Below are 6,000 nucleotides of genomic sequence, written 5' to 3'. Positions count from 1 at the left end.
CCAACTATAATTATAATTTGTGTGCTTATCTCTTACACCGCCTCCTCCTTTGTAACACTTCACAGTGTTGCACGTCAAGAGAAAATAAGTTACCTTTGGTCACTCTCAACAGCAAAACGCTTCCCATGTAATATCACAACAAATCTAACTCTGCCAGCCATGCACTCCCACTTGGTGTAACATGCACCCTGTCCAAAAATGGCCCTTTATAGGGTTATGAAGCATACGTAAATGCTACAAGACAAATGTCCTGTGAAGTGATAATGTAAAGCTGACCACCCTATCAACAGTGGCAGTGAATGAAAGGCTCTTTTAAGAAAACACCTCCTGTTACCTCAGTGTTGTACTTATCAGCCTTCTAGCAACACACATCACACAGTCAGTGGTGTCTATGTCAGGTTAAGCAACTTGAGCACCACACATTTTCCAGCCATAGCCATTTTAATATTTACCACTGCTCAGAAACTACACATTGAGAGTTGGAGTGGGCAGGATTGGAGGGCATGATATGCCCCTACTTTCAGAATTTATGAAAAACGTAACTTTTTAAAATGTATTTTTCCTCTAAGCCGTGAGTTATTTTATATGTAGCTACCTGAAAGCAAGTATTTTGTTTTTTTTTAGCTACACCTTTCACTGCGACCCTACACTCATTGACCCCCATTGCACGCATCACAGTTCCTATACTTTTTTTTTTAATGCACTTTGACCGCTGTACACATTTGATACTGTTTTGTGCAATAAAAACATTTCTAGCATTCGCGTAAAGAATTTTTCAATTCTATTAAAGACACGGAGGCTATGATTATGCTTCTCTTCCCATGCTTTTTATTTAACAGCAACCAAAAAACTAAATTTCCCAATAGTATCTGTATCACGTGATGACCATAGAGGAGGACTCCTATAAAGTGCAGTCTCACCAGGAACAACTCCTCTTTCTTTGCCCAACGATCACAAAAGATAACCGATCCATTTTTAACTTGAATCTTGAAAATTCCCTGTTAAGGAGAACCTGTAGAATCAACAGAAGAATCCCATCCATTCTGGGAAACTGATCCTGAAGGAACGACGAAAGAAATTACTTGTCTTCGTTTCCTACAAAAAACAAGAAAATTCCAGACCATTAAAACTGAACATCAGAAAATTATCCTTAAACATCCTACCAAAAAGGGTGGGAAAGCACTGAAATACAATGACTACGTACATAAAAGTTTTAACAATATCATGATGTATAATAATAAAATAATACATAACATATTAACAGTGCGGCGGGATAATCATCGCCTCCGTGTCCTTAATAGAATTGAAAAACGTGAATGCTAGAACATTTGTTATTCTATGTCAGGACCTGAGGCTCAGATTATGCTTGTTCAAAGCTGATTAAATACCGATTTCAGATTACATTTAGTTCTTCACAAAATGGAAAAAGTCACTCCCTCTGGAGAAAAAACTCTACCCGCCAAGTCTAGGGCTCTAACATCCAAAACTCTCTTACAAGAAATTAAACATAACAACATTGTGAGTTTGGCTGAAAGTTGCTTTCTGGACAGAAATCTATTGGACGGCCATGATTCCAAAAAACGTAGAACAAAGTCAACGTCATCGTCATGGGATATTTATACGGACAGTCGGATGGCAGTGTGATTGGACATTGGTTATCATGGGGATGGGTCCCATGGGCATTGTAGTTTTCTTTTGTTGAACTTTGAACCTGCTGTTAAATAAAAGTGAAGAAAGATTGTGCATAATCCTCGCCTCCGTGTCCTTAATAGAATTGAAAATTTCCTTCACGATAGCTAGGAAATTTCTCATTCTAAGTCAGGACCAGAGGCGAGGATTATGCATGTTCAAAGCTTACTTACCACTAGTGAAGCGGTTTCATGGATCGGTTTAAAATACAACTTTTTAAAAGTCGACTCTGATGACCAGTCAGCCGCATTGATAATGTCCTCCAGTCTTCCACCTAACTGGACTGCTTTAGATGCCATAGCACCCCGAGTGGAGTGAGCTCCAAAGACCTGGACGTTAATGCCCGCCTCCAATAAAATCCATTTGACCCACCGGGCAATGGAAGGGGAGGAAACCGCTCTGAAAGGTTTCTTGATCGAAATGAGCAGCTGCCTCTCCCCCGGTGGTCGGAGTTCCGCCGTCATATCTTCATATGTCTTTAGACACCTGACCACGCACAGTTTGGGAGTATGCTCAAAAGCGGGGTAGGTTACCGACCTGGTACTACACTTTGTACGTCGTGAAATCGTGAAGGTCACTCCTTCCGGAGAAAAAACCCTAGCGGAAATATCCAGAGCCCGGACATCGGAAACTCTTTTACACAAAATGAGGCACAGCAAGGTCGCCAATTTAGCCGTTAACTGTATACGTGAAAGGTATTGATTATCCGGCCAAGAGGTCAAAAAACGCAAAACCTGGTTAACATCCCACAGGGAGGCATATCTGGGTTCAGGAGGTCTGGTCATTCTAATGCCTTTCAGGAGTTTGCACACCCACGGGTGTTCCCCTACGGGGCAGTTGTTAATTGGGGGATGACCCGCAGAAATTGCAGACCGGAACGAGTTAACCGAGCAATAGGACTGGCCGGAAGCCCCTAGATCGGCTAAGAAGTTTAAGACATCGGTAATCTGGGCCCCCATGGGATCGATGTGCCTTCCCATACACCAACGAGCCCAGCAGTTCCAGGCCGATCTGTATCTCTTGCAGGTACTAGGAACCCATGCCTGTCTGATGAATCTCTCAGCCTCCTGTGAAAGTCTGTGGTCCGTCCAGCGATCCCGGAAATCCTCCAGGCCACCAGGGAGAGATGACCTTGGAGGACCAGCGGATGAGACTGTCCCTCTGGATTTAACAGTATGTTCGGGCGGACCGGAAGGTGGATTGGAAGATCGCAGGAGAGCTCCAGAAGAGATGGGAACCATACCTGAGACCGCTAGAGCGGGGTGATTAGAATCACTGTCGCCCCCTGGCGACGAATCTGAGCTGTTACTCTCGGGATCAGGAGGAAAGGGGGAAACGCATAATTCTGATCCCGACGCCAGTCCTGAAGAAAAGCATCCACTGCCGTCGCCCCGGGCTCCGGGTGCCAGCTGAAGTAACGGGGTAATTGAGCGTTCCACCTGGACGCAAAGAGGTCCACCGCACAAGGACCCCACCGATCCAGAAGAGCTAGGACCACTGCTCCGTCCAGGCACCAATCGCTGGGATCCTCCAGATATCTGGAGTTCCAGTCTGCCAGAGCGTTCTGGGATCCCGGAAGATATTACGCTGTTACCGAAATTTGACGTTGAAGGCAAAAGTGCCAGAAGTACTTTGCCAACTCCGCTAGAGCCTTCGAGCGGGTCCCCCCCAAGCGGTTGATATATTGTACCGCCGAAACGTTGTCCATTCTCAGAAGGACGCAGCAAGATACCTTGTCCCGAGTCAGAGATCTGATCGCGAACAAACCCGCTAGGAGTTCCAGGCAGTTGATGTGAAGGTTGAATTCCCGTTGGGTCCAGCGCCCCCGAAAGAGACGACCCCACAACGAGCTACCCAGCCGAACCGACTGGCTTTCCGACTCTATGACCAGATCCGGCACGGCCCCGAAGATCGCCCTGCCGTTCCACGCATCCATATGATCCAGCCACCACTGGATCTCCGTCCGCGCCTCCTGGGGAAGAGCTACCAGCTCCGAGTAAGAGAGGCCCCGTGGCAGGTGGTGAGCCTTGAGGCGTTGAAGGGCCCTGTAATGGAGTGGTCCCGGGAAAATGGCCTGAATCGAGGATGAGAGGAGTCCCACTACTCTGGCCAACTGCCTCAGGGAGATCCTGTCCCGTCTCAAGACCTTGGACAGCTCCTTTTTGATTTTTGTAATCTTCAGGCCGGGGAGACTGAGGGAGGCTGCCTGGGAGTCGATGAGGAACCCCAGAAAGGTCATGGACTGAGAGGGAAGCAGTTCCGACTTCTGTGAGTTGATCACGAACCCCAGGTCCTGCAGAAGCTGAATAGTTATGTTCACAGTGGATATCAGCCGAGAGCGTGACTGGTCCATCAGGAGGATGTCGTTGAGATAAATAATCAAACGAATCCCCAGAGACCGCAGGAACTCCGCTACTGGTTTGAGTAACTTCGTGAAGCACCATGTAGCTGACGACAGGCCGAACGGCAGGGACGAAAATGTTAACGCCTGCTCCCTCCAAATGAATTGTAGAAACCGCGATGAGGGCGAAAGATGGGGACCATAAGATAGGCGTCCTTGAGGTCCAGACGAACCATCCAATCCCCGTGTAACAGGAGGTCTCTGAACATGTGGATGCCCTCCATTTTTAAGTGGTGATAGACCACCCACTCGTTGAAGGACTTGAGATTGATGACAGGTCGGATGCCTTTGTCTTTCTTTTCTACAAGGAAAAGATTGCTCAGGAAACCCCTGGAATGAATAGTCGCCGGGTAAATCGCTTCCTTCTGAAGAAGCCCCTGGACCTCTGCGTCTATCAATGCCGAGTCTGAGAAGACTAAGGGCCGTGGAGGGGAGTCCTGAACCGGAGTCCCCCAAAATTCTATGCAGAAACCCGACACTGTCTGCAGCACCCAAGTGTCTGACGTTAGGGTGGCCCACTTGTGCGCAAAGAACCGCAGCCTCTCTCCTAGAATGCAAGGGGAAGAAAGGGTAACACTCACCGTGAGGGCCTGCAGGGGCATTAGCTCCACCGCGGGCGGTCCTTCTGGCCTTCCCTCTACCCCGATTGGGGAAGAAGGCGCCCTGCCGGCCGTCTCTCCATCCGTTGTTTCGCGGTGGGTAGGGACTGGGGCCTTGCTGGAACGCACAGCCGGAGGAGCGGCCCCGTTGAAAACCTTCCCCGGGAAGTTTTTCTTGATGGAACTTTGCGCCTTGTCGAGCGCAGAAAAGGTAGCAACAAACTTGCTCAATTCCTTTATAAAAGGATCACCAAACAAGTTCCCCTGGGCCACTGCCCCAGCCTCTGAGTTGGAGAGTTCTCCTAACTTAGGGTCGATTTTTATAAGTAGGGATCTTCTCCTCTCTGCCGAGAGAGCGCAGTTAGCGTTCCCTAACAAGCAGACCGCCCGCTGGGCCCACCCAGCCACAATATCTGTGGGCATGGGAGTGTTGGTCCACTTAGCCTTTTCGGCAAGTTGGATGATCTGCGTGAGGGGACCCAGGACATCCAATAATTTATCCTGGCACCCCCTCCAGGAACGGTCAATACCTTTCTTCGGATCTTTGACGTACTTCCCAAAGAAAGTACACATTTTTGGATCCAACTCTGGGGTTGCCGCTACTCTATCAGGTAGTGTAGGGCGCGGGCATTCCGCCCGTAATCTGGCCCGAACCTCTTTCTCGAGTGGTTAGTGGATTTTGCTGGCCACATATTCTGCCACCTTTTTGTCCGGGTGCCACTCAGAAGAACGAGGGTGATATAAATCCTCTGGTTGGAACATTTCTGAATCGGAGTCTTCAGCTCCGGGCGGGTCTGACAGATTAGAAGACGGGCGACAATGACGCCCCGCCTCTTGATCCTCCTCAGAGGAAGAATCCCCGTCTGTGTCCCTCGCGACACGCTTGGGGGAACCCTGATCAGGGTCCGATCTGGTGTGAACCACTTCACAGGTCTCTCTGGGTTCAAATCCCTCCCGGAAGGGCGGGCACTTTAGCGTGCGCGCACTCTTACGGAAGGCTTCAGCCAGAATACCAAAGCTCTCCAGGTGCCCCGCGAGGTTGTACGACGGAATGCCGACTGACAAAACAACGGGTGCCTAAACAACGAGGTCGGAACACGGACCTCGTTGTTACTACTAATGCCTTTACCACGAATGCCTTAACAACGATATTTTGTTGTAAAGGCATTCCTGGTAAAGTCATTAGTAACAGGCACCCATTGATCCTGCATGCCTCACCCCACCCCCCCAACCCCACCCCAAAACCTAAAACCCCCGACCCCCCACCCCCTCCCCAAAACCAAAAACGCCCCACCCCCCAACCCCACCCCA

The sequence above is a fragment of the Pleurodeles waltl genome, chromosome 2_2 (genome assembly GCF_031143425.1).
Source record: "Pleurodeles waltl isolate 20211129_DDA chromosome 2_2, aPleWal1.hap1.20221129, whole genome shotgun sequence".
Lineage (NCBI taxonomy): Eukaryota > Metazoa > Chordata > Amphibia > Caudata > Salamandridae > Pleurodeles > Pleurodeles waltl.
Note: the sequence above shows the minus strand (reverse complement) of the source record.